Source organism: Notolabrus celidotus, chromosome 1 (assembly GCF_009762535.1).
Source record: "Notolabrus celidotus isolate fNotCel1 chromosome 1, fNotCel1.pri, whole genome shotgun sequence".
NCBI classification, from domain to species: Eukaryota; Metazoa; Chordata; class Actinopteri; order Labriformes; family Labridae; genus Notolabrus; species Notolabrus celidotus.
Genome location: NC_048272.1, coordinates 34,161,871 through 34,183,228, shown reverse-complemented (window position 1 = coordinate 34,183,228; position 21,358 = coordinate 34,161,871). Strand labels below are relative to the sequence as shown.

The 21,358-nt window shown below is 41.9% G+C and overlaps 1 protein-coding gene across 3 annotated transcripts in view; it reads right to left on the bottom strand.

Moving 5' to 3' along the window:
• fhit (fragile histidine triad diadenosine triphosphatase) overlaps positions 1–21,358 on the bottom strand; it is a 412,878-nt gene that overhangs the window by 349,286 nt on the left and 42,234 nt on the right. For all 3 annotated transcript variants that reach the window (XM_034689681.1, XM_034689771.1, XM_034689853.1), the window contains exon 3: positions 19,770–19,854. The gene's annotated coding sequence lies outside the window, so the exon portion shown is untranslated. The remainder of the gene's footprint in view (positions 1–19,769; positions 19,855–21,358) is intronic.

The following is a 21,358-nucleotide window of genomic DNA, read 5'->3' as shown; positions in this document are numbered from 1 at the left end:
AGGATCTAAATAAACGATGACAATGACGATCAACAAAAAATATTCAAACCCACTCACCCTCTATATGCCTCCTGCCACACAACTGAACAGGTAGATAAAAGGTAAACCACAACCATGAACCCAAAACAGGAAACAAAGTCAGCCATAAAAGGAAATTATCATGATTTACAAACAACACAAGAAAATCAACATTATGGCTCCTATACCAACAGTTGGAAACCTTTCAATCTGAGGGTACCTGGGGCTTCGTCTGATTGGCCAAATGGTCTGAATACTGGTTCCATGTGTCAGAGCTCCATCTAATAGCTCAAAAGTTGGCAAAGGTAAGTGTGAATTCGTTAGACATTCACATAAAAAGTTGTCATCAGTGATGTTGTTTTAAGAAGGTCTTTGCAATGGTTCTTGCATGTGTTCAAATTATGATAACAATTTTTTATGTATTTATCATATTTCAGTCAAATCTGGAAGGAAGGATCACCCCAACATCCAACCACCCAAGTAACTCATGGGGTCTGAGAATTGAGTTTTCCTTGATTATATTGTCTTGTATCACATCGCAATGTAACATGTCACATCTTATCGTATCGCATCGGATTGCCTCTTATAGTGTGGTATCACAGAGCATCCTATTGCATCATATCAGCTCATATCACATAATATGGTATTGTTTAGTATCAAATGTTATAAAACGGTGTGGTTATTGCATTACATTGCATCATATCACATTGTATGGTTTGGTTTGGTATGGTATGGTATCATATCTTATAGTATCGTATCGCTTACCACCTCCTACCATATCCTATGGTATCATATCACGTTGTATTACCTTCTCTGCACTTTCTGTCAAGTTGGTTTCCTATTTGGTTGAAAATGGTGAGGCTGTCATGAAGTATAAGTACTCTTAATCTGTTTTTTTTCTGCCTCATAAAATACTTTCCTTGTTAACGACGACTTCTAGATATCACCTGTCAGTCAAACTGCACATGCTATAGTAACAGAAGTAACTGTGTAGATTTGTTTTTAGTTCCTGGAGGTCGTCTGTCATACTCACGTGGTCATGATTTCATTTTATCTTAAATAACTCTAACAACTCTGTGTCTAGACTTCAGGGGGGACAGTCAGAATAAGTGTTATTGTGACGGATGTTTTGTGTAACTTCTGACACCCTGCAGGGAACACAGAGAGATTTGGAAACAATGACATACTGGATCAAGTTTACTTGACATGACTCCTCTACCCTAGTGTAGAACACCAGAACCCCCTCAGGGCTGCATGTTCAGCCCTCTGTTGTTCAGTATCTGCACCTTCAGCTGCACCGATCATTGATTTTAGGGGAAAAGAGACTCACAGACACACACCCCTGACAGCAGCAGTGGAGCTGAGGTGGTGTGGGTGAAGAGTTTTAGGTTCCTGGGAATCTGCATCACAAAAGTCTGTGCCAAATTTCCTGTGCCAAGTTATCTTGTTATCTTTTACACCGGAGTAAACCAAAGCTGGAAACATTACAAACTGGAATGGGATGTGCATGGCCCAGGACAGGTGGGCTCTACAGCAGGTGAACATAACAGCACAGCACATTGTTGGGCTCCATCTACGGAGAATCAGTGATAAGCATGAGCCCAATGGATTCTAGGACACAATGCTCACAGCAGCCTGAACACCCTGCTGCCATCTGGAGAACAATACAGAAGTCTCTCCTGGCAAACAACTGAAAGATAAAATAAACTTTAAGCCTTGTTTTGCTCTATATTATTTTAAAATCAAAATATATGTTTACCTTAAGTTTCAGAAGGAGCCACAACTTACATGTCACTGTGAGGCCCTGCATTATAACCACTGAAAATATGTATTCAGGAGCCTCAGTGCGGAAGAGTGCTTCAGTATTAACAACAGAATGTACATACCATAAAATCCAAAATATAAGTCACACCATCAATGAAGACTTCCATTGTTCAGCAATGTGCAGAGTTTATGCAGATGTGCAGCATCTGATATTGTCGCCCTGCTAGCTACTTGTACAGTAGTTGAGCTCAGCCTGCTGTAGCTTTGCTAAGTACCCATTCAGTCATAGAAGAAGTAAGTAACTGGTTGGACATTTGACTTTCATGGGCAGGCCCAGACAAGCTGAGTAACTTTTAAGACTTTTGATACGACAAAAGGTCAAATTTTCATCATGTAAACACGTAAAATGTAGTAGTAGTAGTAGTAGTAGTAGTAGTAGTAGTAGTAGAAGGAGTATTAGCCTAATACTTCTACTACTCCTACTACTACTACTACTACTATCAGTAGTAGTAGTATGAGTAGTAGGAGTATTAGCCTAATAATTCTACAACTACTACTATCAGTAGTAATAGTAGTAGTAGTAGTAGTAGTAGTATTAGTAGAAGTAGTATTAGTAGTAGGAGTATTAGCCTAATACTTCTATTACTACTAAAATTATCAGTAGTAGTAGTAGGAGTAGTAGTAGTACAAGTAGTAGTTGTAAGAGCAGTAGTATTAGTAGTATTAGTAGGAGTAGTAGCCTTATACTTCTATCACTACTAAAACTATCGGTAGTTGTAGTAGGAGGAGGAGTAGTACAAGTAGTAGTAGTACAATTAGTAGTAAGAGTAGTAGTAGTAGTACTACGAGTAGTAGTAGAAGTAGTAATATGAGTACTATTAGGAGTATTTGCCTAATACTCTGAGTAGTAGTAGCAGCAGTAGCAACAGTAGTAGTAGCAACAGTAGTAGTAGTAGTAGTAGTAGAAGTAGTAGTATGAGTACTATTAGGAGTATTTGCCTAATACTTTGAGTAGTAGTAGCAGCAGTAGCAACAGTAGTAGTAGCAACAGTAGTAGTAGTAGCAGTAGTAGTAGTAGTAGTAGTAGTATTATTAGTAGTAGTAGTGGTGGAGGTGGTGGTTGTTAAGTGTAGTGTGTATTGCCTGCATTATCTTGAATAAAAATGAATCTGCTTTGCTTTACAGTTCATTAAAGAGTAGTTTGTGGATCTAAATCAGATCAGGATAATTGTAAGCAGATGAAAACTTTATGAACAATCTGAAGTTAAGTGTCCGTAAACTTCCTCCTAAGTTTAGAAAAACACAGTTTAGATGAATTCAGCTGAGGAGAGAGGAGAGGAAGAAAAGCACTGATACATATAGTTAAAGGCGCTTTGTTTAGTAAATCCAGTACACAGGTAATTATGTCGTTTGGAGCACTGCAGAGTCTTCAACATCAGTTAGCAGAAACTGTTGTGATAATGATGATAGCAGCACGGATGATGAAAATGAGGACATGAGCATGGCAGTGATGCTGATGGTCATACTGAGGCCCAAAATAAGCCTGTGGTAAAAATGCTAATGGTTGCTTTCCTCTGAAGTACATTAACACATTAACAACGGCTATCATCTTACAACTCGTGAAATGAACAGTAATTACACCTGTTCAGCTTCTTGCATTAAACATTTTGCCGGCACTCTAAATGTACCGATGCAATTAAGTGCTGACAAAATAGCCGCTCATTCTGGGCCGCTTTTGAAGGGTCCTCGTTCTGCCTCTCGGCTAAACAGCAACGTGGATGAAATGAATAATACAGAGAAAGCAGCACTCAGATCCTCAGGGTTAGTGGCCCTGATGGTAGTGAGGAAAGAAAGGAAAAAAAACAGCCAGATGTGTGGCAAAACTAGCCGACACAAACACAACACAGAGTGAAAGAAGCACGGCGATGCATAGGAGGGCAAGCTTTAATCAAACAGATGTTTACTGTGGTGAGGTAAGGTAGGAGGAGGAGAAGTTCATTAGAGGCTTTATAAGAAAAATAGACTCTACAAAAGTTAATTGGAATTCAAAACAAGCCGCAACGTTGCCCCAAAGTTAAGGACCAGTGTTGAATTACAAGTCTCTGCCCCACTTGCATCATACCGCGGATTTCACCTTTTGACTGAGCCACTCCTCTAAGATTACATAACTCAAACATCATGTCTGTGACTCCTGTTTGACTCATATGAACATCCCAGACTAAAAGAAGAGATACAGACTTCTTCCTTTTATTAAATCTTATTTGTTTGAAGTTTACTTATCTCTTCAATGCAGTGAGTTAGAGGAAACATTGACTTACAAAAGTGTGGGTACTTTTTTGATGTAGTTTATGGCAAACTTCCTTTAATCATTATTGTAAACATTTGATTGGTTTGGCTTTTTTTGCAGCTGAATGTGAAGCAGTGGGATGAGGATCAGCACCTCCAAGTATGAGGCCATGGTTTTCAGGCTTGCCCACTCCGGGTCGGAGGAGAGCCATTGCCCCAGTCGTAAGAAGTTCAGGTATCTTGGGGTCTTGTTCACGAATGAGGGGAAAAGGGAGCGAGAGATTTACAGATGGATCGGGGCGGCGTCTGCAGTGATGTGGATGCAGTACCGGTCTGTTGTAGTGAAGAGAGAGCAGAGCCAAAAGGCAAAGCTCTCAATTTACCAACCAGTCTATTCTCCAACCCTCACCTATGGTCACAAGCTGTGGGTAGTGACTGAAAGAACAAGATCACGAATACGAGCGGCTGACATAACCTTTCTCCGCAGGTCGTCTGGGCTCAGCCATAGAGATAGGGTCAGGAGCTCAGACATCCGGGAGAGGCTCATAGTAGAGCCGCTGCTCCTCCGCATAAAGAGGAGCCAGATAAGGGGGTTCGGGCATCTGGTCAGGACATCTCCCTGAGGAGGTGTTTCAGGCATGTCCGTCTGGGAGGAGGCCACGGGGAAGTCCCAGGACACGCTCGCGGAAATATATCTCTCAGCTGGCCTGAGAACCCATCGGTATCCTCCCAGAAGAACTGGGGGAAGTGGCCGGGAGAGGAGTGTCTGGCTTCCCTGCTGAGACTGCTGCCCCCGCGACCCGGACCCAGACCCAGATAAGCGGAGGAAGATGGATGGATGTTTGGTTTATTCAGATCTGTAACTTTTTCTTTTGCTATTCTGTTGCATAAACATCCACAAACCATTTCCTGGATTGTGTTTTTAAATGGGAAACTTTTGAAAGTTAATCAAGAGAGCAGCCTGAGGAGCTAATGGACCTCAACCATCTCTGAGAGGAAAAAGTGGAGCAACATCCTGTCCTGCAATCCAGACAATAGCAGTAGAGCTGGTGAGAGCATCTCTAAGCTGCTGATCAAACTTAAATCACAACAATGTGATGTTAGAAACTGTGTTAGAAGATTTGATGTTCAAAGATGAGTCAAAGAGAAGGAGGACAGAAGAGTCAACATCAATATTCTTGCAGGAGTCCTGTTCACCTTGTTACCTTCAGTGGAAATGTTCAATTTAATGTCAATGCCTTATAACTCCATTGCCATCAAAATGCTACCAACTGTTTAATCAAATGAACTATGTTCTTTTTTTCATCTCTTTAAATAAATCATTTTTAAATCAGTAATGCATTTCTTAGTTATGCTAGTTTCAAAAGTTTCAAATCAAATGATCTGCTGAGGTCATCCAGCTGAATAAAACTAATGTGAAAAAATAGTGAAACAAAGCTAAATGCGCAGTAAAAATTATCTTCGGATCCTGTTTTATCGTCAAGCTATCGTGTTGTCTCCAACAAAGTTTTGAAAGATACATTTAACATATGACTGATTAGACTCCAAACCCAACCTCCAGCTGCTGCACAAAGACCAACAGATCAGACTTTGTGCAGAACAAGACAACAGAGCAGTAAACACACAGCGATGCCAGAGTTAGAACTTTTAGAGAGTACGAACAATAAGGAAGGTTTTGGTGACAGTTTTTTTTTTCTCCTATATTTCCTGTTTGTTAAGGGTTAGGGTTGTGTTTAGGGTTAGGGTTGGGTTTAGGGTTAGGGTTAGGGTTGTGTTTAGGGTTATGATTAGGGTTAGGGTTGGGTTTAAGGTTAGGGTTGTGTTTAGGGTTATGATTAGGTTTAGGGTTAGGGTTGTGATTAGGGTTAGGGTTGGGTTTAGGGTTATGATTAGGGTAAGGGTTAGGGTTGTGTTTAGGGTTAGGGTTGTGATTAGGGTTAGGGTTGTGTTTAGGGTTAGGGTTGGGTTTAGGGTTAGGGTTGTGATAAGGGTTAGGGTTGTGGTTAGGGTTAGGGTTGTGATTAGGGTTAGGGTTATGATAAGTGTTAGGGTTAGGGTAGTGATTAGGGTTAGGGTTGTGTTTAGGGTTAGGGTTAGGGTTGTGATTAGGGTTAGGGTTGGGTTTAGGGTTAGGGTTGTGATAAGGGTTGTGATTAGGGTTAGGGTTGTGGTTGTGATTAGGGTTGTGATTAGGGTTAGGGTTGTGGTTAGGGTTGTGATTAGGGTTAGGGTTAGGGTTGTGTTTAGGGTTAGGGTTGTGATTAGGGTTAGGGTTGTGGTTAGGGTTATGGTTGTGTTTAGGGTTAGGGTTGTGATAAGGGTTAGGGTTGTGGTTAGGGTTAGGGTAGTGATTAGGGTTAGGGTTGTGTTTAGGGTTAGGGTTGTGATTAGGGTTAGGGTTGGGTTTAGGGTTAGGGTTGTGATTAGGGTTAGGGTTGTGGTTAGGGTTAGGGTTGTGGTTAGGGTTAGGGTTGTGTTTAGGGTTAGGGTTGTGTTTAGGGTTAGGGTTGTGATTAGGGTTAGGGTTGTGGTTAGGGTTATGGTTGTGATTAGGGTTATGATAAGGGTTAGGGTTGGGTTTAGGGTTAGGGTTGTGATTAGGGTTATGATTAGGGTTAGGGTTGTGATTAGGGTTAGGGTTGTGTTAAGGGTTAGGGTTGTGTTTAGGGTTAGGGTTGTGATTAGGGTTAGGGTTGTTTTTAGGGTTAGGGTTGTGATTAGGGTTAGGGTTAGGATTAGGTTTAGGGTTAGGGTTGTGATTAGGGTTAGGGTTGGGTTTAGGGTTATGGTTGTGATTAGGGTTATGATTAGGGTTAGGGTTGGGTTTAGGGTTAGGGTTGTGATTAGGGTTTTCATTAGGGTTAGGGTTTTGATTAGGGTTAGGGTTGTGTTTAGGGTTATGGTTGTGATTAGGGTTATGATTAGGGTTAGGGTTGGGTTTAGGGTTAGGGTTGTGATTAGGGTTATGATTAGGGTTAGGGTTGTGATTAGGGTTAGGGTTGTGTTAAGGGTTAGGGTTGTGTTTAGGGTTAGGGTTGTGATTAGGGTTAGGGTTGTGTTTAGGGTTAGGGTTGTGATTAGGGTTAGGGTTAGGATTAGGGTTAGGGTTAGGGTTGTGATTAGGGTTAGGGTTGGGTTTAGGGTTATGGTTGTGATTAGGGTTATGATTAGGGTTAGGGTTGTGATTAGGGTTTTCATTAGGGTTAGGGTCTTGATTAGGGTTAGGGTTGTGTTTAGGGTTATGGTTGTGATTAGGGTTATGATTAGGGTTAGGGTTGTGTTTAGGGTTAGGGTTAGGGTTGTGATAAGGGTTAGGGTTGGGTTTAGGGTTAGGGTTGTGATTAAGGTTATGATTAGGGTAAGGGTTGTGTTTAGGGTTAGGGTTGTGTTTAGGGTTAGGGTAAGGGTTGTGATTAGGGTTAGGGTTAGGGTTGTGATTAGGGTTAGGGTTAGGGTTGTGATTAGGGTTAGGGTTGTGTTTAGGGTTAGGGTTGTGTTTAGGGTTAGGGTAAGGGTTGTGATTAGGGTTAGGGTTAGGGTTGTGATTAGGGTTAGGGTTAGGGTTGTGATTAGGGTTAGGGTTGTGTTTAGGGTTAGGGTTGTGTTTAGGGTTAGGGTTGTGGTTAGGGTTAGGGTTGTGTTTAGGGTTAGGGTTAGAGTTAGGGTTGTGATTAGGGTTAGGGTTGTGGTTAGGGTTAGGGTTGTGATTAGGGTTAGGGTTGTGATTAGGAAGGTTTTGGTGACAGTTTTTTTTTTCTCCTATATTTCCTGTTTGTTAAGGGTTAGGGTTGTGTTTAGGGTTAGGGTTGGGTTTAGGGTTAGGGTTAGGGTTGTGTTTAGGGTTATGATTAGGGTTAGGGTTGGGTTTAGGGTTAGGGTTGTGTTTAGGGTTATGATTAGGTTTAGGGTTAGGGTTGTGTTTAGGGTTAGGGTTGTGATTAGGGTTAGGGTTGTGTTTAGGGTTAGGGTTGGGTTTAGGGTTAGGGTTGTGATAAGGGTTAGGGTTGTGGTTAGGGTTAGGGTTGTGATTAGGGTTAGGGTTATGATAAGTGTTAGGGTTAGGGTAGTGATTAGGGTTAGGGTTGTGTTTAGGGTTAGGGTTGTGATTAGGGTTGTGATTAGGGTTAGGGTTGTGGTTGTGATTAGGGTTGTGATTAGGGTTAGGGTTGTGGTTAGGGTTGTGATTAGGGTTAGGGTTAGGGTTAGGGTTGTGTTTAGGGTTAGGGTTGTGGTTAGGGTTATGGTTGTGTTTAGGGTTAGGGTTGTGATAAGGGTTAGGGTTGTGGTTAGGGTTAGGGTTGTGATTAGGGTTAGGGTTATGATAAGTGTTAGGGTTAGGGTAGTGATTAGGGTTAGGGTTGTGTTTAGGGTTAGGGTTGTGATTAGGGTTAGGGTTGGGTTTAGGGTTAGGGTTGTGATTAGGGTTTCATTAGGGTTAGGGTCTTGATTAGGGTTAGGGTTGTGTTTAGGGTTATGGTTGTGATTAGGGTTATGATTAGGGTTAGGGTTGTGTTTAGGGTTAGGGTTAGGGTTGTGATAAGGGTTAGGGTTGGGTTTAGGGTTAGGGTTGTGATTAAGGTTATGATTAGGGTAAGGGTTGTGTTTAGGGTTAGGGTTGTGTTTAGGGTTAGGGTAAGGGTTGTGATTAGGGTTAGGGTTAGGGTTGTGATTAGGGTTAGGGTTAGGGTTGTGATTAGGGTTAGGGTTAGGGTTGTGATTAGGGTTAGGGTTGTGTTTAGGGTTAGGGTTGTGTTTAGGGTTAGGGTTGTGGTTAGGGTTAGGGTTGTGTTTAGGGTTAGGGTTAGAGTTAGGGTTGTGATTAGGGTTAGGGTTGTGGTTAGGGTTAGGGTTGTGATTAGGGTTAGGGTTGTGATTAGGAAGGTTTTGGTGACAGTTTTTTTTTTCTCCTATATTTCCTGTTTGTTAAGGGTTAGGGTTGTGTTTAGGGTTAGGGTTGGGTTTAGGGTTAGGGTTAGGGTTGTGTTTAGGGTTATGATTAGGGTTAGGGTTGGGTTTAGGGTTAGGGTTGTGTTTAGGGTTATGATTAGGTTTAGGGTTAGGGTTGTGATTAGGGTTAGGGTTGGGTTTAGGGTTATGATTAGGGTAAGGGTTAGGGTTGTGTTTAGGGTTAGGGTTGTGATTAGGGTTAGGGTTGTGTTTAGGGTTAGGGTTGGGTTTAGGGTTAGGGTTGTGATAAGGGTTAGGGTTGTGGTTAGGGTTAGGGTTGTGATTAGGGTTAGGGTTATGATAAGTGTTAGGGTTAGGGTAGTGATTAGGGTTAGGGTTGTGTTTAGGGTTAGGGTTGTGATTAGGGTTGTGATTAGGGTTAGGGTTGTGGTTGTGATTAGGGTGTGATTAGGGTTAGGGTTGTGGTTAGGGTTGTGATTAGGGTTAGGGTTAGGGTTAGGGTTGTGTTTAGGGTTAGGGTTGTGATTAGGGTTAGGGTTGTGGTTAGGGTTATGGTTGTGTTTAGGGTTAGGGTTGTGATAAGGGTTAGGGTTGTGGTTAGGGTTAGGGTTGTGATTAGGGTTAGGGTTAGGGTTATGATAAGTGTTAGGGTTAGGGTAGTGATTAGGGTTAGGGTTGTGTTTAGGGTTAGGGTTGTGATTAGGGTTAGGGTTGGGTTTAGGGTTAGGGTTGTGATTAGGGTTAGGGTTGTGGTTAGGGTTAGGGTTGTGGTTAGGGTTAGGGTTGTGTTTAGGGTTAGGGTTGTGTTTAGGGTTAGGGTTGTGATAAGGGTTAGGGTTGTGGTTAGGGTTATGGTTGTGATTAGGGTTATGATAAGGGTTAGGGTTGGGTTTAGGGTTAGGGTTGTGATTAGGGTTATGATTAGGGTTAGGGTTGTGATTAGGGTTAGGGTTGTGTTAAGGGTTAGGGTTGTGTTTAGGGTTAGGGTTGTGATTAGGGTTAGGGTTGTTTTTAGGGTTAGGGTTGTGATTAGGGTTAGGGTTAGGATTAGGTTTAGGGTTAGGGTTGTGATTAGGGTTAGGGTTGGGTTTAGGGTTATGGTTGTGATTAGGGTTATGATTAGGGTTAGGGTTGGGTTTAGGGTTAGGGTTGTGATTAGGGTTTCATTAGGGTTAGGGTTTTGATTAGGGTTAGGGTTGTGTTTAGGGTTATGGTTGTGATTAGGGTTATGATTAGGGTTAGGGTTGGGTTTAGGGTTAGGGTTGTGATTAGGGTTATGATTAGGGTTAGGGTTGTGATTAGGGTTAGGGTTGTGTTAAGGGTTAGGGTTGTGTTTAGGGTTAGGGTTGTGATTAGGGTTAGGGTTGTGTTTAGGGTTAGGGTTGTGATTAGGGTTAGGGTTAGGATTAGGGTTAGGGTTAGGGTTGTGATTAGGGTTAGGGTTAGGGTTAGGGTTGTGTTTAGGGTTAGGGTTGTGATTAAGGTTAGGGTTGTGGTTAGGGTTATGGTTGTGTTTAGGGTTAGGGTTGTGATAAGGGTTAGGGTTGTGGTTAGGGTTAGGGTTGTGATTAGGGTTAGGGTTAGGGTTATGATAAGTGTTAGGGTTAGGGTAGTGATTAGGGTTAGGGTTGTGTTTAGGGTTAGGGTTGTGATTAGGGTTAGGGTTGGGTTTAGGGTTAGGGTTGTGATTAGGGTTAGGGTTGTGGTTAGGGTTAGGGTTGTGGTTAGGGTTAGGGTTGTGTTTAGGGTTAGGGTTGTGTTTAGGGTTAGGGTTGTGATAAGGGTTAGGGTTGTGGTTAGGGTTATGGTTGTGATTAGGGTTATGATAAGGGTTAGGGTTGGGTTTAGGGTTAGGGTTGTGATTAGGGTTATGATTAGGGTTAGGGTTGTGATTAGGGTTAGGGTTGTGTTAAGGGTTAGGGTTGTGTTTAGGGTTAGGGTTGTGATTAGGGTTAGGGTTGTTTTTAGGGTTAGGGTTGTGATTAGGGTTAGGGTTAGGATTAGGTTTAGGGTTAGGGTTGTGATTAGGGTTAGGGTTGGGTTTAGGGTTATGGTTGTGATTAGGGTTAGGGTTAGGGTTGGGTTTAGGGTTAGGGTTGTGATTAGGGTTTTCATTAGGGTTAGGGTTTTGATTAGGGTTAGGGTTGTGTTTAGGGTTATGGTTGTGATTAGGGTTATGATTAGGGTTAGGGTTGGGTTTAGGGTTAGGGTTGTGATTAGGGTTATGATTAGGGTTAGGGTTGTGATTAGGGTTAGGGTTGTGTTAAGGGTTAGGGTTGTGTTTAGGGTTAGGGTTGTGATTAGGGTTAGGGTTGTGTTTAGGGTTAGGGTTGTGATTAGGGTTAGGGTTAGGATTAGGGTTAGGGTTGTGATTAGGGTTAGGGTTGGGTTTAGGGTTATGGTTGTGATTAGGGTTATGATTAGGGTTAGGGTTGTGATTAGGGTTTTCATTAGGGTTAGGGTCTTGATTAGGGTTAGGGTTGTGTTTAGGGTTATGGTTGTGATTAGGGTTATGATTAGGGTTAGGGTTGTGTTTAGGGTTAGGGTTAGGGTTGTGATAAGGGTTAGGGTTGGGTTTAGGGTTAGGGTTGTGATTAAGGTTATGATTAGGGTAAGGGTTGTGTTTAGGGTTAGGGTTGTGTTTAGGGTTAGGGTAAGGGTTGTGATTAGGGTTAGGGTTAGGGTTGTGATTAGGGTTAGGGTTAGGGTTGTGATTAGGGTTAGGGTTGTGTTTAGGGTTAGGGTTGTGTTTAGGGTTAGGGTTGTGGTTAGGGTTATGAATAGGGTTAGGGTTGTGTTTAGGGTTAGGGTTGTGTTTAGGGTTAGGGTTGTGTTTAGGGTTAGGGTTAGAGTTAGGGTTGTGATTAGGGTTAGGGTTGCGATTAGGGTTAGGGTTGTGATTAGGGTTAAGGCTGTGATAAGGGTTAGGGTTAGAATTAGGGTTAGGGTTGTGATTAGGGTTAGGATTATGATTAGGGTTAGGGTTGTGTTTAGGGTTAGGGTTAGGGTTGTGTTTAGGGTTAGGGTTAGGGTTGTGTTTAGGGTTAGGGTTAGAGTTAGGGTTGTGGTTAGGGTTAGGGTTGTGATTAGGGTTAGGGTTGTGATTAGGGTTAAGGCTGTGATAAGGGTTAGGGTTAGAATTAGGGTTAGGGTTGTGATTAGGGTTAGGATTATGATTAGGGTTAGGGTTAGGGTTGTGTTTAGGGTTAGGGTTAGGGTTGTGATTAGGGTTAGAGTTAGGATTAGGGTTAGGTTAAGAACCAGATCTAAACTTAAGCATACAGAACTAGAACCAAACTCATGCAAACAGAACCAGAATCAAACTCAACCAGAACCAAACCAGAACTTATCCAGAACCGACCCATAACCGAACCAGAACCGAACCAGAACATTACCAGAACTGAACCAGAACTGAACCAGAACCGGACCAGAACCGAACAGAACCAGAACCGTACCAGAACCATACCAGAACCGAACCAGACTTGAACCAGAACCGAACCAGAACCGAACCAGAACTGAACCAGACCCGAACCAGACCCGAACCAGAACCGTACCAGAACTGAACCAGAACCGGACCAGAACCGAACCGGACCAGAACCGTACCAGAACCGTACCAGAACCATACCAGAACCGAACCAGAACCGAACCAGACCCGAACCAGAACCGAACCAGAACCGTACCAGAACTGAACCAGAACCGGACCAGAACCGAACAGAACCAGAACCGTACCAGAACCATACCAGAACCGAACCAGACTTGAACCAGAACCGAACCAGAACTGAACCAGAACCGAACCGGAACCGAACCTTACCAGGACTGAACAGAACCGAATCAGAACCGTACCAGAACCGTACCAGAACCGTACCAGAACCGAACCAGACGTGAACCAGAACCGAACCAGAACAGAACCAAACCAGAACCGGTTGTGATTAGGGTTAGGGTTGGGTTTAGGGTTATGGTTGTGATTAGGGTTATGATTAGGGTTAGGGTTGTGATTAGGGTTTTCATTAGGGTTAGGGTCTTGATTAGGGTTAGGGTTGTGTTTAGGGTTATGGTTGTGATTAGGGTTATGATTAGGGTTAGGGTTGTGTTTAGGGTTAGGGTTAGGGTTAGGGTTGTGATAAGGGTTAGGGTTGGGTTTAGGGTTAGGGTTGTGATTAAGGTTATGATTAGGGTAAGGGTTGTGTTTAGGGTTAGGGTTGTGTTTAGGGTTAGGGTAAGGGTTGTGATTAGGGTTAGGGTTAGGGTTGTGATTAGGGTTAGGGTTAGGGTTGTGATTAGGGTTAGGGTTGTGTTTAGGGTTAGGGTTGTGTTTAGGGTTAGGGTTGTGGTTAGGGTTATGAATAGGGTTAGGGTCTTGATTAGGGTTAGGGTTGTGTTTAGGGTTATGGTTGTGATTAGGGTTATGATTAGGGTTAGGGTTGTGTTTAGGGTTAGGGTTAGGGTTAGGGTTGTGTTTAGGGTTAGGGTTGTGTTTAGGGTTAGGGTTAGAGTTAGGGTTGTGATTAGGGTTAGGGTTAACAGAACCAGAATCAAACTCGGAATCAGAACCGTACCAGAACCGTACCAGAACCGTACCAGAACCGAACCAGACGTGAACCAGAACCGAACCAGAACAGAACCAAACCAGAACCGAACCGGAACCGAACCAGAACCGAATCAGAACCGCATCAGAACCGTACCAGAACCGTACCAGAACCGAACCAGGACCGAACCAGACGTTAACCAGAACCGAACCAGGACCGAACCAGACGTGAACCAGAATCGAACCAGAACAGAACCGAACTAGAACCTTACCAGAACCTTACCAGAACAGAACCAGAACAGAACCAGAACCAAACTCAAGCAAACATTATTAACGTCCTCAGGTTGGTATTGAGAATAATCAGGTGCCTCAGCTTGGATGGGCTGATCTGATTTCTCCTCTCAGAGAGTATTTGCCCGGTCTTTAAGAAGACTCTCTCTGAAGGAACAGATGAAGCCAGGATACACAGCCTCCCCTGCATCACCTGTATCCTATATCCTCACATATGTTTGGCCGCATGGCCGCCATGCTGACCAATCAAAACAAAGTTCTGCTGTGAGCAGAGCTGGGGCTGAGCACTGTGAGAGCTAAGCAGCGAAAGGAAAAAACTGGGAGCCGTCTCTCTCTCTTGATGCGAGCCGGCTCTTCTGATTCACTATAAAGCATCGACTCTCAGAGCCGCAGCTTTTGATCATGACACATCACTACTGTGCTTAATCTGTGTTACAATTATGAGGGGGCCATGGACAATTTTCTCACCTGTAAGGGGTCCCTGGCTATTCTATTATCAATTTGCCATCATTTTTAAGTATGTAAGAGATGATTTCATGGATAGCCATAGACTACATGTCTTTCAATGTAGACTTCCACTGAGAGGAAAATATAAGACTATTTAGGAACTAAATTTAGACGGTCATACCAGCTTGATCATCAATGAAAATGTCCTGGAAATGTCCTGGAAAATGATCTCTGGAAAAGAGCGGGAACCCTGTCTCAGAGTGTGTGTGTGTGTGTGTGTGTGTGTTGGGGGGGGGGGGGGGGGGGGTTATTTTGAATAATCGTCAAATAGATGCCAATGATTATCAAGTAGTATCATGGCTTGAAATGCCCATCCCTTCTTTACAGCTGATTTGAATTTTGGACCAGCTAAACTGGACCCCATTAAAAATGGCTGTCGCTCCAAGAAGCTTTATGGTTGCACTTTCACTGTAGTCCTGCTGAATAACAACACTTCTTCTTGCTTTTCTTTCAAAGAACTTTAAGAATCTACCAACCTCACCACAAGTCACATTTTTGTTTACAGTAAAACATGGCAGTAGAGAGCGAGTGGGGTTAAGTCCCGCCCACGTTGGAGAGGAAAACATTTCACGAGTGTCTTGAGTCTCTGCATTATGTGAAGATCCCTCCTCCTCACTTACATCTGCTAGCTAACAACACTGGATGCCTAGAAGCTGCTGTGTGGTGGGAAGGTAAAGAACCCAAACCTCATGTTATGTAAGTTTAACAGAAAAACAGAGTCTGAGAGGGACCAGAGGAAACTCAGGCATTAAGAAGTCCGGCTTCAGACTGAACAAACTGTAAGATGTCTACGTGGGTCTATGGAGGGGGTTTGGATCTTTGTTGGTTAAAACATCATCTCACCTGGTGGTAAGGCCAAATAGATGTAAATGTAAGAGTTTTCAACAAGTGACTCCTCAGTGGAATCTGGGTTCCACTAACTTATGGTAAGTAAAACACTTATATAGACTGATTATATAGATTCTTCTCCTCTTACATGGAGCTCTAAAATGATCTCTGAAGTCCTAAAGTTGAACATTTTAAGCTAGCAGCAAGATTGTTGTTTGCATTTAATCACTTGGCTGCTTTCAGTTTAAGTGTCCTAAAGTTGAACATTTTAAGCTAGCAGCAAGATTGTTGTTTGCATTTAATCACTTGGCTGCTTTCAGTTTAAGTGTAGCAGCTGTAGCAGAGAGAGGGACGAGTTTGATTTGTCTGAAAGCTGCTGGTGTTTACTGGTCAACACCTATCTGCCATTTAAGATTGTTAGATGAAGGATCAACTGGTCTACAAAATTAAAATACATAAAGGTGTCTTCAGGATTTCTCCCTACATCCGAAACCAACAGAGGGAATTGGGTTTGAAAAAATGTCTTATGAAACTCAACTCAATTTGTCCTCTAACCCAGTGTCCCCATCATTGTTTCCCAATCTACTTCTACTTGAACAATGTTAGCCTCAGTAATAAAGTGAATATTATGGTACATTTGGGATATAAATCCTCTCATCTCTAGTCAGCGTGTTCAGGATTTCCTCATACACTGAGTCTAGTTTGGTTAAGAAATTTGAGTTTCAGATTTTGCAAATGTCTCCCCTGAAAGTAGCTGAACAGACACGATGGATGAATATTATACATCTTAAATATATCTCCAGAGCCTCTGAAAAAGATCCACCAATGCACAGCTCACAAATACAAGAAACACCATGTTGGAGCCTGAAAGGAGGAACAGAAACTAGCTCGGGTTTGGGGAAAAGAAGAGTATCATGAATAGGAGCAGAGTAGAAACATTTGTGAAGCCAAGTTGAGCGTGAAACTGTGCCAGAATCTGAAATGTTATGATTACTGAGGGGCTTGGTGAATATCCATGATGTATGTCTTCTGAAGTATTTACTGAGCTGGATGCTGGAGAAAACCAACCTTTTACGTGCTGTTACCAAGATACAGAGCTTTGTAAAATGACGCTGACACTAGGTGCACACTGAGCCAAATGAAACTCATTCATACAAACTGCAAAGTGCACGGACACAGCTGTAACCACGGATACCATTCAGTACCATATGTGTGTTTATGTATTTGCAAGCAAACAGGACAAAATCATTTTAAATTGATGCAATTACAGCCAACTGGCACGACCAGGACTGAGTGTGAATAGGCTTCCTAACATGACTATTACAGATAATCATTTGCATCTCCCTCCAATTTCTCTCACTAAGGGCTTTAGTGGCACAGGATCGAGGTCCTGCAGTTGACGTCAGAGCCTCTAATAGCTGCCATACCAGCTGCAGAAAGCAGTCTATTCTCTGGCCTGATAGCATTTAGAGTGAATGCATTCAAATCGTCTGCTGAGGGAGCAACTTTCACAAGATTGTTACACAGAAAAATGACTTCCCTCGTATATTGTGTAAAAACATCTTAAATAGGAAAGCTACCAAAGATTAATATCGTCCTTTTCACTTTCCTATGTGGTGTTGACTATAAGACAGCCAGTCCATTCTGATCCTTTGGTAATTGTCGTCCAATGTGCTCCCGGTACAGCAGCTGTCACTGCACTCTGTTCTCACTGAAAGGGAGTATACCACGGAGGGGCACAAACAAACAGGAGCCAATAGCTTGAATTAATGATATCCGCCGTGACAGCGAGCCAAGCTTTTCCAGGTTAAATAGGCATTTTGTGTCTTTTTTTACCAACATTTCTCAGGTGGACCAAATGTTGAAAACGCTGCTGGCTGAATTCCCAATCCGAACTTCTGTGTTTTATTTATGCTGGAGATGAAGAGATGCTGTTTAAAGCTTCCTGACACAACAGATCCCCACTGAGCCTACGCTCTCCACTGTGTATGAAAGAACTCTCTGTAAGCATTTAACATTTCATGATATTTTTTTTGTTATAATAAACTTTATTTCTAACATAAATTGTTGATAAATCATGCATAATTTCGAATGTTAAGTATGAAATAGAGCATTTCCAATTTTAAAGGGTATCTGAATAAAACCTGTGCGGTCATCCAAGGACCTAGGTATGTAATCATCGACTTTGGACACTACAAGATACTGCCCTGTTTGATGAAGTATCCATATGTATGTCATTTTAAATATTGTCACCATAATCCCATGAAGGGATCAAATCCAGCACTGAATGATCAACAACAGACAGTTGAAACGTTCATATCAAGAGCCTCACATACATTATTTCTCTCTGCCAGAGCGCACAATAGTTGTAAAAAGCCCCTCACTGCAGACTAAAGCTGACAAACCCTGATCCTCTACTGGAAACCCTCAATAGAGAAATAACTGTGAAATACGCCAGACTCAACCTACAGGACTCAAACAGAACCCCTTCATACATGTCCTCTGTTAGAGCACTATTGGTTTACACAGCTTGCCTGTTTTTTAGGAAATCACATGACTTTAAGAAGGTCTACCAAAATATATATATTTTTTAAATCAAAGTTAACTTCAGAACTTAATCTAATTAATAATTGCATGATTAAAATGTGAATATTGTGCATTTCAAAACAGTTTTTAAATCCATGTTAAGAATGAAGAGCAATTGAATATGGGAATCAAAAATCTAAATCACAAGCAACTAGTTCACTGTTCACTGTTCCAATAGTATTACTGTAAAATATGTTTCAGAAGAAACTACAAAGACTGTTTACAGCAGGAAGAAAGACACACTGAAAGGAATAAATGATGAAGAAGACAGACATTTTAAAAATAGGGTCAGTGCTGGGGCTCGCCGGTGGCCTAACGGTCTAAGCGCCCCAGATACAGAGGCTATAGTCCTTGTCGCAGAGGTTGCCGGCTCGATTCCTTGCCGTGACCATTTGCTGCATGTCTTACCCAACTCTACTCCAAACATTTCCTGTCTATCTACAGCTGTCCTATCAAAAGAGGCAAACATAATATATAACTTTAAAAAATAAATAAATAAATAGTGTCACTACTGCGATTACTGTTGATTATTGGTAAGACACAAATAATAAAAGACTCTTTACAAAAAGGACATTGAAGGAAATTAATCAACAACAAGATTATTAATTGTAGATAAAGATATGAAAATGTATTTTTTTTTTATTTTAAAATGTGCCATCATGACGTAGCAGGAATTTAAAACATTCTATAAGAGGGGGGTCACCACCAGGGGCTCATTCTACACTTTACATGGTTTTGGATTCAAGTTTTTGAACCACTGGAAACAAACTACCCACAGACCACTGGTTGACTCTACTGCACTCTCATTTACTGAAAGGAAACACTTATATTCATAGAGACAAACCTCCTACAGGCTACAATTTCACGCATTTACTACATTTTTCCTGAACATACAAGAAGCAAATTACCAAAATGATACCGCCCTAAACATAACAGCACTTCTGAGGACAACATTTTAAGTTTAGATTCAGCCAGTCTTAAATACATGAAATACGTCTTTATTCTGCTCTCCAAAGAGCAGACAGGCTGTTTTTTTCACCACAGGGTCTTTGAAACTACATTCCCTCTCTTCTTTCCTCCTCCTACAGCTGGCCCTCCTCCCTGTGAACACCCAATTCACAACAAAATATCAAAATGTTCTTCAGGAGTCGGTGTAGTACACCGGAGATCAGCTCTGCCTTTCTGCACAGACTGCAACTGTCAATAATCAAATATTAAGACAGCAGAACAAACAGGTACACAAAGAGCTACAGTTACGGGAGACTGTTCACTTATTGATCATGAGTGGTAATATTATCTCAGATGTATAAAGGTATAACATTTCCAGGTGTTGCTGAGGTATGGGTTTCACAGGACTGGGACCAATTTGAGGTCACAGTGATGCTGACCTTTGATCTCTAAAATCCAGGATGTGGATCTAAGTGGATTTAGTGCCGGATCAGGACATGTTTCCAGTGTTTCTGAGGTTTTACATTTATAGATATACTCTGCTTCTACTAACAAAGTTTCAGACGTGAACAAAGAAATCTCAACAGTGCAAAGCAGTCGTCAAGACAGAGAAATGAATTGTATTCCAGATACTGATGTCAACAAACCTCACAGTTTCTGGTCATGAGCCTCCCTGCAACTGAAATCTTGAGTTTCAAACCAAGAGCTTGGCGTGAAAAGAATACAAACTGATGATGTAAAGTAAGTCACCACAATGTTTTTTGTTTATCTCTTTTTTTTGCAAAAATTTCAAAATGTATGTCTCCTGTGTGCTCATTAGAATGCAACAAGAAATTGGGTTGACTAGACAGAAGCCTGCACTCTCCTATAAATGCTCAATGCATGCACAAGACTCCACCGACAAAGAGCCTGAACACAGTCATGCTGTCGGCTAAGTTATTAAACCCACAGTGTGTGCAGCACTTTGCACTGAAGGGAAGGATATGAACACAACATCAAATGTTTATTCTATCTGTAATCAACTTTCCTTTATCCCTTGCATAAAAAAGGAAGGGAAATCAATGGCTCAGCAGTTTTATTGTTGGGCTGATGCCGTAAATACACTTACCTTCAACCTGCCGGCTTCCCACGGCTGTGCAGATGGATAATTACAGAGAGGATGGAGGAACGGGTGGAGAGAAGCGGTGCTCAGGCTGGGGGGCAGAGGGAATAGAAAATAACAAGATGAGTTTAATTACTGAAGGGTACACAGGACTAATAAGACTTCTCTGTCACATTGTGATCAAACATATGGGGGTTGTGAGGCGGGATGTTACGTTGACTGATTAAGGATGAGGCCCATGTGACAGCAGCACTCAGTCAGGAAGCTGTTTCAGTATTGACAAGGAGAGCAGAGACACTCCCAGACATATCCCAACAGGTATGTTACCTCACCCGGAGCTCTGCTGGTGTTAATGAGTTAAATCACCATCAAACACAAGGCAATTCTGACTTATTATGTTGAAGCTGCATGGGTCAAGGGCTCTGAAAAGTCAAAGCCAGATTGTGCACAGCCTGAAATCCTTGATGAGCGGTGCTTTTCATTCAGATCTTTCTAAGTGAGGATGGTTCAATCAGAAAGGTAAGCAGGTTAGCAGCATATTTGAGATGGATACAGCTGTGTGTTGCATCATTAACAGAAGGAGAGTGTGCTATAACATTTCATTCATCTTTTCGTAATATTGTATTGACACTGCAAAAGTTTGAGTATAGCGACCTCTTCTTCCAATTGTATTTAATCAATTTAGTAGTATTGGTGTACATTTTGACACGTATGTCCATGTACCTGTGTCGATGTATGTATGTGTATGTATGCACTTATGCAGGCGTGTCTATGCTTAAACATGTCCATGCAGGCAGATTTATGTGGGTATAGCTTAATGAACTAATTATTCCTAGTTATTACCTGGCTTTCTTACTGATCTTCCAGTTGTGTAAGAAGCTTGGATCTGATTAGTCGAAAGGCCTTGACAACTCCATTGACGACGGTTATTAACTTTCCCTAACATGAGCAACATAAATCATTTAAATCAATAAAATAATCTTTGAATCAATGTTTTTTGACAACAAGTTTGTATTTTATGTTAGTAGCCCTGTAATAAGTGGGATAATGTACGGTTAGCAGGTTGTTATGGGAAAAAGAAAGAACACCCAGGGTGGTTGTCTCACCCTGTCGGGATTCCCTCAATTAAGTATAAAAACTCTGAATTTGAGAAAAACACAAATAAAGTCTAAACAAAGATGGATAAAGGCACTGACTGAAATGAGAGCTGCTAACCCAGTGTCCTGTTATGCACATACAGTATATATTTTCTAGATTACTGAATAACAGGGGTGAACATTTTAGGCAATAGTATGTTTAAAATGTTTGATTTTCAATGTCAAATTTGCAAATCTTTTTTTTCATCTTTCAACTAATCACCTAAATCACATTTTGGGTGAGGGATGTAAAAATGGTGACCAGAGCAGTGAGGATGCACTAGCTGTTTTGTGTTCAGAAGAGCCTCAAAATAAAAGAAGGAAAAACTAAAGTGACCTTTCCTGTTTTACCTTTCCACCAAGATGCACCAACAACATCAGTCCTCTCTCGCCTGGCTAAGTTTATAGGGATGTGCAGTCCGTGCTTTGGGCAGCGGAAGAGGGAGACGGAGAGGTCAG